The sequence below is a fragment of the Bubalus bubalis genome, chromosome 9 (genome assembly GCF_019923935.1).
Source record: "Bubalus bubalis isolate 160015118507 breed Murrah chromosome 9, NDDB_SH_1, whole genome shotgun sequence".
Classification (NCBI taxonomy): Eukaryota; Metazoa; Chordata; class Mammalia; order Artiodactyla; family Bovidae; genus Bubalus; species Bubalus bubalis.
In genome coordinates, this window is record NC_059165.1 from 94,561,638 (window position 1) to 94,573,133 (window position 11,496).

At 50.5% G+C, this 11,496-nt stretch overlaps 1 protein-coding gene across 3 annotated transcripts in view; it reads right to left on the reverse strand.

The window, feature by feature from the left end:
• EVI5L (ecotropic viral integration site 5 like) overlaps positions 1-5,226 on the reverse strand; it is a 32,356-nt gene extending 27,130 nt beyond the window's left edge. For all 3 annotated transcript variants that reach the window (XM_025293394.3, XM_045166701.1, XM_025293395.3), the window contains exon 1: positions 5,050-5,226. The gene's annotated coding sequence lies outside the window, so the exon portion shown is untranslated. The remainder of the gene's footprint in view (positions 1-5,049) is intronic.
• Between the last annotated feature and the right edge of the window lie 6,270 nt (positions 5,227-11,496).

Sequence of the window (11,496 nt, forward strand, 5' to 3'; positions counted from 1 at the left end):
GTAGATAACTGATCCCAGGTCTCCTGGTCTCCAAGGAGAACTTCGGGGCCAGAAGCCTGGGTTCAAATCCCTCTTCTCCCAGTTTCTTGCTTTCTGATCTGGGTATGATGCACTTTATGCCAATTTCCTCATCTGAAAACATGGCTGATGATAGTACCGACTTCATGGGTTTTGTTGGGAGGAATGTACAAGCTAAAACCTGTCAAGTGCCTAGGAGGGGAACTGGCCTGTAATATTCTCCTGGCTGGAAAGTTCCATGAGGGCAGGGGCTGACCTGCCCACTACTGGATCCCCAGCATCCAGTGGACCATCAGGCATCTGACATTTGTGGACTGAAGAAACAAACTTCTCCTCCTCAGCAGGCCCATCCCTTCTGTGGTGGCTCTGTTTAAATGTTAAATGCAGTAAAACTATAATCATCTTTATTAGTAGTAACAGCAGCAGCAATAAACAACCTCAGGCTAAAATCTGAGGGGCAGATGACCATTATGACCATTGGAATCTCTTCTGACCTAAAAAAAACCCAAAACTTTACTATCCTTCATGTCAGCAGCTAATACTTCCTGCCACTGTCACAAGTTCCTTCCAGGCAAATCCTTCATTTCTCTATATTTCAGTGTCCCTGAGGACGACAAAGAAAACAATTTAAAGCCCCCAGAAGCCCTCCAGGGACAGGTGAGTAAGAGAAATGGCATCCTGTGCACGCTCTTGGCTCTTCAAGTGAAGATGGTAGCTTTCCTGCTGTGAAGGCTGGCTAGGCTGGGGGCTGGGGTGGGGTGCATCTTCCCTGTCTTAGTGGGCTCTCCAAGTAGATGGACACAACCTCTTTCTGCAGAAGAGATCCAGGCCCTCTTGCAGAAGTGAGTGAATAGGGAGGATGCTCAGCTCCTGAAATCAACCAAGTGTTTACTGAACATCTTCTGCATGCCCTGTTCTCGCCTTGGACTCAGCCATGAACAGACATGCGCCTTGCCCTTGTGGGACTTGTGGACTGGAAAACAGCCGCCAATGAAACAATCTCATGGAGGCATCCCTGGAGGTCCGGTGGTTAAGACTCTATGTTTCCAATGGCAGAGGGCATGGGTTTGATCCCTGGTTGGGGAACTAAGTTCCCACATGCCCCATGGCACAGCCAAAAGATTAAAGAAAAAGAAAAGAAATGATCTCACCAACACATCATGATGAGAAATGAAATAGAAGTGCAGGTGAACTGTGCCAGTGAGGCCCTTGAGATCTCCCTGGAGGGCCCAATCTCTTCCTTGGCCCTGGCGGTCAGCTCTCCTAACTCACCTCCCCTTTGCCCTGTGTTCGGCTTCTAGAGCATGTGTGCTGCAGACATCCCTGGGCAGGGTAGGGTTGACTGCTGTTCCAAGTTCAGTTCCAAATACTGACCCCTTTGACCAGGGAGGGTCCCCCAGTATGTGCCCCGTGGACTGCATGCAGGACATGAAGGTGTATAGGATGAAACCCACCCAGGAGGCGCACCTCCCTGTACTCGCCACGCTTGCTCCTGCTGCCCAGGCCTTGGGCCAAGTGTTCGGGCTGCCTGAATGCCCTTCCCAGCCACGCCTGCCTGGACAGCCAGAGAGCTCCTCTCCCAACTCATACGTCATCCCTGCTCCCCCTTCCCTGATGCCTCTGGGATGCACCGGGCCCTTCCCTCTGCTCCCAGCACATGCCATCCATTAATCTGTCTCCTGCTTCCACACGGGATGTGGTGGTCAGGGCAGGGGCTGGAATGCCGCTTCTTCTGGGTGGTTTGGGGGGATTAAGTGAGATGATATGTAAATGGTGCTGGCACCAGGCATGGCACATGGCACAGCCTGATTGGCATGAGCTACTGGTTTCAGCTCTGGCCTCCTGAAATGGAGAGGGGCTTTAGACACAGGGCATGGGCCACACCTGACATTCCTTCATACCCTAACCCCTGACTCAATTCCCAGTTCACTGTTGGGGACCTCACCTGGAACAACCAGCACCTGTATTCTGCAAGGGGAAACTGAGATCAGGATCCTCTGTGCCCCCTGTGCCCTACATCAACAGCACAGACACAAAGACCCACCCCGGACCCCAGACCAGGGTAAAAGGGCTCACCAGTCCTCCTTGGGAGCCTTCTCATTTTTTCCTGAGGAGCTCACAGTCTGTCCTGGGAGGCTCCTGACCCCAGTGCATCAGCACAAAGTCTCCCCCTCCCCAGGGAGGCTGTGGAGTTTGCTTCCTGTGTGCCTTGTGACCTTCAGGAGTCTCCCCTTCTCTCCTCCCTTCAGCACGTGGACAGAACAAACCTCACTCTGCCCCACGTCAGAGGGCTCCATGGGGCGTGGGCATCGCCAGCCAGTGGGCCCCCGACTGCCCTCTGTCCCTCTGGGAGGTTCCTGTGTGACCACAAATCCCATAACAGACTGTCTCTCAGCCCTGAGCATAGTCCAGCCATGGAAGGACAGCCACTATTCACCGAGGCATCAGCGAATTACAACCAGGGGACCGAGAAGGCCAGTGACTCTACTAGCGCCCACAGGTGGGGAAACTGCCCCACAGACCCCATGGACCCCTCTTCCACATGGCGCCCAGGGGGACACTGAGGGACACATCCTAATCTCGCTGGCTCCCCTGAAGTCCCAGGTCTTGGTCGTGGGATTTCTCTCCCCATTTTCCAGATGGGTAAGTCAAGGCCTCAAGCCAAGATGCAGTTTTCCCCAGAGCCACCCAGAAACCACTGGTGAATGTCCACAGAGAAGCTGGGCTTATTTCTCTGGGGTTTTCCAGGCAGGCTCAGGTCAGATGAAGGAGACAGCAGGCAGCACTGGACTGATCCAGATTCCCTTTGAGGGGGCCTGGGGCTCCTCCTCAACCTTGTGGTCCTGGACACGCTGTCTCCCCAGTTCTCTGATCTGCGCCCCTCTGTGACTTCCCCCTTCCTGTGCCAGGGCCGGACTACCTGCGGGCAACCGCTGAAGCCCAGGGGAACCCACAGGTTGGACACAACGGGGTGGGCTGTGGGTCAGCCAGCCAGGGCCAGCTGGGCAGAAAGAGCTAGAGCACCTAGAAAGACATGTGGACACAGGTCCCCCAGCTCCATCCCAGTCAGGCTAAGGTGGGGAAAAAAAACAACAAAAACCAAGCCGACTCCTCACTCGTGTTCCACCCAAGCCTCTTCAGCACATTTTTCCCTTCTGAAAATATTCCTTAACAAAGAGCTGCCTGCTTCTGGCAGGCCCAAACCCAGCCCCACCGGGTCCCAAATGCCAGGGTGGGTGGAAGCTGTTTCATTTTCTCATGACACACTGGCCATGGGGGAAGGAGCTCCCGGGTCAGTCAGGGGCGGCACCTCGGTAGCTGCTGCCATCTGAGGCCAGCAGGCATGATGGGGTCAGGATGCTGGTCCTACCAGTCTGGTCAGACTTCAGGACTGGGGCCAGGGGCAGCCGGCACCCCCACCCTCTGCCATGGGTGGCATCAATCAGGGGGCAGGCACTGGGTCTTTGGGGGAGACTGGTGTAGGGGAGAGAAAGAGGGAGCACCCTTCCCTCTGAAGGGGTAAAAAATGGGGAGAGATGGATGAATGGGAAGAGGTCTGGGGCAGGTGTCCACAGGGATGCTGGGAGATTCTGGGTCACTCCGCCACCTGCAAGGCCCCTGTGGGGGCACTGGTTCAGGCAGGCTGGTGTGGACGGAAAGGCTGGCCACCTGGGGCAGGGCAGGCAGCTGACATCAGAGTCTCTGCCTGAGCTGGGAGCTGGTGGCGGCTTCCAGGAGGACTTGGGCAGGTGAATTCCAAGGAGGAGTGCTAAAGTGCTGAGGAGGGGGGTGTGTGTGTGTATGTGCATGCGTGCGTGTGTATGGGAGGCAAGTGTGTGTGTGTGTGCGCGTGCGCGAGCATGCACATGTGTGTGTGTGTATGGGAGGCAAGTGTGTGTGTGTGTTGTATGTGTGTGTATGGGAGGCAAGTTGGGGGGGTTCCCAACTGCCTGGGTCTGTGTTGGAGGTCTTAAGTGTTTCTGTGTGTGTTGGGGATCCAAGAGTCAGACTGTGTGTGTGTGTGTGTGTGTGTGTGTGTGAAGGGCTCCTAATGTCTGTGTATGAGGGGTCCAGGCCATCTATCACACCCATCCTGGGCCCCTCATACTCATATCAGTATGAGCTGTTGAGGATTCATAGCTTTCGCTCTGTTGGCTCTCAGGTGTGTGTGTGTGTGTGTGTGTGTCTGTGCAAGTGAGTGGGGCCCTCAGAGGGGTGGGTGTCCCTGGTTGGGGAGGGGGTTCAGACTATCTGTTGGGCTGTCCGGAGCACAAGGTGAGGGTGGATTTTCAGGAAGCAGGGATCGAGGGGAATCAGGATCAGGGGTGTGTGTGGGGAGGATCCCAGGAGTGGTTTTCGGGGGTGCCCTTGGGCATGGGGCTTCTGGGGGTGGGAGATGGGCCAGCAGGCTGAAGTGAGGCTTGTGGGCAGGAATCCAGATTTACAGAGGCTGAGGAGGGGTCAGACTGGAGGGGTATGGCTCTAAGGCTGGTATCTAAGGGGGTGGGGGCAGGTCTGGGCCCAGGGATGGGATATGAAGTGAGGAAAGGGACGGCGTGACCAGGGGTCTGCAGATGAAAGGAGTCTTCGGGGATCCGGAGAGAGAGAGGACGGGGATCCTGGGCTTGCGGCGGGGTGGGGGGCGCTTGTAGGGGGCGGGTCTGTGGGGTGGTGACTGGGGGAGCCTTGAAGGGCCTGGAAAGGGGTCCTGAGGGTCAGTAAAGAGGGTGAGCGGGGGTCACGGGACTAAGGGGGGGGCTCCCGGGAAGGGGGCGGTGTTGGGGGGGAGGGCACCTGGAAGGGTCCTGGGAGGGGCCCAGAGGGGTCGGGAAGCTCCAGGAACGAGGATGTGCAGGGGCCAGGGCCCGAGGTTGACGGCCTGTGTCCGTGCTGGGAGTGCCGAGGGCTCCCGGGGCGGGTTCCGGGGCAATAGGCCCGGAGTCCCGGTCTTGCCCGGCCCCCGTGGGCCGCAACGCGGAGCCGCGGGCCTGAGAAGGCGCCCGGGAGGCCCGGCCCGCGCCGCCTACCTACCTGTGAAGAGCGCGCCATCGCCATGCCGAGTCTCGCCGTCCCGGGCCGCGCCGCCGGATCCCCGCCGTGTCGCTCGCCCCGCAGCCCCGGCCCGGCCCGGCCCCCTCAGCCGCCCCCCGGGACCGCGGTCGCCGCCGGCTCCGCCGCTGCCATTTCACCCGCTGACAGGAGCCGCTGCCCCGCCCCCGAGGCCCAGTCAGCCAATTCACCGCCCCCAGCCGCTCTGGCTCCGCCCACTGTCAAGGAGTGATGGCGTGTTTGGCCAATCCGTGGTCATACCGTAAGGCGGGCCCTGGCTACGGCCAGAAGGTTGCCGCCTTTAAGGAGAGAAGCGAATTGAAGTTAGGGAAGCAGTGAAGGACGGGTAGTTTTGCCTATCGAAATGTGGCGCCCTGTTGATCAACACTTGGAAGGACCAATAGCGAGGAGAGAGGGGTGTGTCTCTGAGGAAAGACTGCGTCCCTGAGGAACCGCAGACAGAGGCAGGCGAGCGTTTGGCGCTAAGCCCCGCCCAGAGCCGGGCTTTTTGCCCAATAACGAGACGTCCTGGGACGTCCATTATTATCTGTCCCTCAAACCTCGGGCATAGCAACTGTTGGGCCGCTATAAAGAAAATTGACATCTAGCGAGCCAATGACACTGAAGGAGGGAGGTGAAGTAACGCCTTCTGGCCAATGAGATTGCGATATTGTGCAGTTGCCCTCCCGGGCGGTGGGACTTAAGGCCTGAATGAAAGGCCTGAATGAAATAGGGGAGGGGCTGAGAGGGGCGTGGCCTAGATCAGCCCTGGGACAGGGGCTGATCAGGTAGAGGCTAAAGGGTTGGGTCTGAGAAGGGGCGTTACCAGAAGTCCCTGCGGCTGAGGGACAGCATCTTCACACTGCCCAATTTGTGTTGGGGGCGGGGCTTTGGGGGGTTGGGGTGTCACACCGGGGACTCAGGGCCTGCTCTAGTCTAGGCCAGGTTAAATATCTTCTCTTAAGTGTCTAATGTTCCTCCATCAAACTCTGAGCATGCCGTTATCACTGCTTACATGACTCCCACGCCCCCCACACCTCTTAGACACACGGGGACAGGGTGGGAGTGATGCAGGGCCTAGGTCAGGTTTCCTCCCGCCGTCCCCAGCATTGCTGAGTAGGGGCCCGGCACATCAGATCAGATCAGATCAGTCGCTCAGTCGTGTCCGACTCTTTGCGACCCCATGAATCGCAGCACGCGAGGCCTCCCTGTCCATCACCAACTCCCGGAGTTCACTGAGACTCACGTCCATCGAGTCAGTGATGCCATCCAGCCATCTCATCTTCTGTCGTCCCCTTCTCCTCCTGCCCCCAATCCCTCCCAGCATCAGAGTCTTTTCCAATGAGTCAACTCTTCGCATGAGGTGGCCAAAGTACTGGACTGCTTATAAAATGTTTGATAAATGAATAAATAGCGCGCCCAAGATGATTAACAGGGAAGGGATGGGTGGAAGGAGCATTCAGGCTGGGGAGTTACTGATAGGGGGCAAGACTTAGCAAAAAGGACACGCTTACACCCCAAGATGCAGGGAAGGGTCCTGGAGGGGCTGGGGCAGGGAAGAAGGACCCTGTCACAAAAGATAGGGTGACATCGTCAGCTCAGAATGGGAGCTGAAAATGGAAAGAGACAGAAATGGGAACGGGAAGCCCGGGACTCAAGATGGGCCATATCAGGATCTACTGAGGTCTGAGATCTCAGTCTTCTAAATAGTAGGTAAGAGGTTCCTTCTGGTTTGGGGAGCAGTGAACGACATCGGGGCACACTCCCTGCCCCTGTCATTTGTCTCCGCCTCTGTCTACACTCTGTCTAATCTACATTTTGCCTGCCTTCTCTCTCTTTGTCTCTGTCTCCATTCTGAATCTGTCTACACCCTCTCTGCCACTGTCTATACTCCCTCATTGCGTGTCTTCTCTTTCCCCCTCTCTCTTACTATCTATTGTACATTGCATCTATTAAAATTCTGGAACTGTTCAGAAAAGCTTTGAAACATATTTCTAAAAACTCAATGGTAAAAATAATTATAATGAATTCCTTCTCCTCTACATGCCCATATTCCCCCATACTTCTCTCTTTTTTTTTAAAGAACATATTTTTGATTTCCTGGCAGTCCAATGGTTAGGACTCTGTGCTTTCACTGTCGAGGGCCTGGGATTTGATTCCAGATTGGGGAACTAAGATCCTGCATGCCACATGGCCAAAAAAAGCATATCTTTGCCTTCCCCTTCCTTTTAGGGAGGAGGATCTTATTGCCTGGGCCAGGGTTGAAGCCATGCTCCTTGAAGTGGAAGGGTGGAGCCTTAACCACTGGACCACCAGGGAAGTCTCTATTTGCTCCCTTCCTTTAAAATTTATGTGCTAGACATTTCATAGTTCTGACATAGTCACAAGGTGGCCTTGTATTTGCAGAGTATGAAGCTGAAGTGAACCTCATGGACACTGTCCACTGATTCCTAGCAGACTTAAGAGGTGGGGGGAGGATCCCTGTGGACATAGTTAGATACGGGATGTGCGTCTGTGCTCAGTTGCTCAGTTGTGTCCGACTCTTTGCAATCCCATGGACTGTAGCCTACCAGGCTCCTCTGTCCGTGGGATTCTTCAGGCAAGAATGCTGGAGTGGGTTTCCATTTCCTCCTCCAGGGGATCTTCCCAAGTTAGGGAGGGAAACTGCATCTCCTGCATTGGCAGGTGGATTCTTTACCACTGTGCCACCTGGGAAGCACTAGGTGAGCCCTAGAGATGGAACACATGGTCTCAAGTCAGGAGGGCAAGAATAATACCCAGGATGTGGTGAGGGCCAAGTAACCAACAAGGGATAATCTCTGAGTTGGCTTTCCATGGTCTCCCAGTGTGGAGGAGTGAGGACAAATCTTGGGGTTCACCCCCAGAAAAGAACAGTTTAGTGTGACCTACAACTTTCAAGGAACAAAATACCTGGACTGTTATGGGAGGTGGGAGACAGGGGTCTGCAGAGACACAAACCTGGATGGGGTCCAGGGAAGCCCAGAAAGACATAAGGACTGGATTGTTTCTGGGAATTTGCCTAGGAGATAATTGGTGTCTGGTGTCTGGGGAATAAAATTAAATGTCAGAAAGATGCCCAGGGCTTTTGACCGTCTCTTGCTCACCCTGCCATGCTCACACAAAGGATGGATTTATTCTGGGGACACTTTGAATCCATTTTTAAAAGCTCAGTGAGAAAAAAAAAATCCAACACATTTCTGTTGGAAAAGATTTTGAATCCTAAGCTGCATCTAGCCAACTAGATTCCTGGATAACTTTGCTTTTATTCAGTGCACTTAAACTGTCCCCAGTTTTTTTTTCAGTGTTTACTTTTATTTGATTGAAATCATTTTTATCAGGAACATTTTTTCCATGTGATCTTTGCAGTAAACATTTGATTCATTGGGTTCTTTTCGTCCAATTTTTTTTTTTTTTTTTTTTTTTTTACCAACTGTCAATTCTCCCTCTGTGATTTTTTCAGTAGGGGGGAGGTGGTTATCATTTCTTCAGAGTCAAATTTTGCATCTTTCAACTTAGTAAGTTACTTTTCTCTCAGTATTTAGTGGATAAGAAGTTTTAGCACAAAAAAATTTTTTTTGAGATTAAGATTTTAACTCAAAATTTGTTTGTTGTGAATATTGATCACTGTGGGCTCAGACTTGATACTTTGTCTTATAAAGAGCAGACAGGGGGATAATACATATAGCTCCTCCTATGAAGAAGTGGAGTCTGTTTTCCCATCACTTGAATCTGAGCTGGTTTTGTTACTTGTTCTGACCAACAGAATACATCAGAGGTGATGTTGGGCTAGTTAGTTCTGAGCCTAGAACTTAAGAGACATGGCAGCTTCTTCTTCTTTTTTTTTAGAATATTTGATTGTGGTAAAATATATGTAACCTAACATTTGCCATTTGAAATGTACAATCCAGTGGTATTAGGTGCATTCACAATGCTGTGCAATCATTACTACCTACTTCCAAAACTTTTTCATCATTCCCATGTAGAAACTCTGTCCCTATTTAAAAACTCCCCATTACCCACCCCCTACTCTGCCCAGACCCTGGTAACCTCTATTTCACTTTTGTCTCTATGAATTTATCCTAGGCACTTCATCTAAGTGGAATCGTACAATATTTGTCCTTTTGTGTTTGGTTTATTTCAGTTAGCAAATATTTTCAGGTTCATTCATGTTGTGTTAAAACTTCTGTCCTTTTTATTAAAAGTTAGGTCATATTCTGATATTTGCATAAACTGTATTTTGCTTATCCACTCATCTGTGAATGGACACTTGGGTCATTTCCACCTTTTGGCTACTGTGAATAATGCTGCTATGAACACAGGTGTACAAGTGTCTATTTCAGCCCCTGCTTTCAATTATTTTTATATATACCCAGGAATAGACTCTTGAGAGTCTCTTGGACTGCCAGGCAATCAAACCAGTCAATCCTAAAGGAAATCAATCCTGAATGTTCATTTGAAGGACAGACACTGAAGCTAAAGCTCCAATACTTTGGCCACCTGATGCAAAGAGCTGACTCATCAGAAAAGACCCTGATGCTGGGAAAAATTGAGGGCAGAAGGAGAAGGGGACAACAGAGGACAAGATGGTTGGATAGCATCACTGAGTCAATGGACGTGAGTTTGAGCAAACTCTGGGAGATGGTGAAGGACAGGGAAGCCTGGTGTACTGCAGTCCATGGGGTTGCAAACAGTCAGACACGACTGAGTGACTGAACAACAACAGGAGTGAAATTGCTGGACCATATGATAATTCTATGTTTAACTTTTTGAGGAGCAACCAAAGTGTTTTCTACAATGGCTGCACCATTTTAAATCCCCAGCAGCAAAGTCTGAGGGTTTCAATTTCTCTACCTTCTTACCAATATTTATTATTTTTTAAAAAAAATATAGTTATTCTAGTAGGTGTGAATTGTTATCTTATTGTGGCTTTGACTTGCACTTACCTAATGACAAATAATATTGAGTATCCTTTTATGTGCTTATTGGCCATTTGTACATCATCTTGGGGGTAAATGTCTATTCAAGTCTTTTGCCCATTTTTTAACTGAATTGTATGTTTTTGTTGTTATTGAGGTGCAGATTTTCTTTATATGTTCTGGATATCAAGCCCTTATCAGATATACGATTTACAAGTATTTTCTCTCACTCAGTAGGTTGTTTTCACCTTCTTGAAGATGTCCTTTAATGCATGAAAGTTTTAAATTTTGATGAAGTCCAGTTTATCTATTTTTTTGGTCACCTGTGCTTTGCATTTCATGTCTAAAAATCTATTGCCAAATTCAATGTCATACAGGTTTACCCTTATGCTTTCTTTTAAGAGTTTAATAGTTTTAGCTCTTATATTTAGGCTGCTGTTCCACTTTGAGTTAATGTTTACGTGCAATGTGATCCAAGGGTCCAATTTCATTCATTTGCTTGTGGAAATCCAGTTGTCTCAGTACTATTTGTTGAAGATACTATTTCCCCCCCTTAGAATGGACTTGGCACCATTGTGAAAAATCAACTGGCCATCGATGTATGGGTTTATTTCTGGACATTTAATTCTTTTCCGTTGGTAATACATCTTTTCTTGGGTCAGAACTACACTGTTTTGAACTGTTTTGTTACCATAGATTTGCATTGTTTAAAATCAGAATGTATGAGTCCTCCAGCTTGATATTTAAGGTAGTTATTTTGTTACTGAAATATAACCGTTCTACAATGGTTGTGGGTTTCCCTGATAGCTCAGTTGGTAAAGAACCCACCTGCAATGCAGGAGACTCCGGTACAATTCCTGGGTCTGGAAGATCCCGTGGAGAAGGGATAGACTACCCATTCCAGTGTTCTTGGGCTTCCCTTGTGGCTCAACTGGTAAAGAACCTGCCTGCAATGCAGGAGACCCCGGTTCAATCCCTGGGTCGGGAAAACCCACTGGAGAAGGAAAATGCTACCCATTCCCATATTTTGACCTGGAGAATTCCATGGACTATATATATATAGTTCATGGGGTTGCAAAGAGTTGGACACAACTGAGTGACTTTCACATATTTTTGGTCTTCCCTGATAGCTCAGTTGGTAAAGAATCCGCCTGCAATGTAGGAGACTCCAGTTTGATTCCTGGGTCAGGAAGATCTGCTGGAGAAAGGATAGGCTTCCCACTCCAGTATTCTTGGGTTTAGCTTTGTGGAACAAAGGCCATTTCCTATTCCTACATATACATACATCCCTTCCCTCTTGAATCTCCCTCCAACTCCCCATCCCACCCCCTAGGTCATCAAGAAAGATCCTAGGCAAAGGATCCAGTAAGTCATGGCTAGATTCCTGACTCACAAAAACCTGGAATAATAAATGTGTGTCAATCCACTCGGTTTGTAGCAATTAGTTATACAATGATCGATAACTTTTATATAGAGGAGCCAGAGTTGAAAC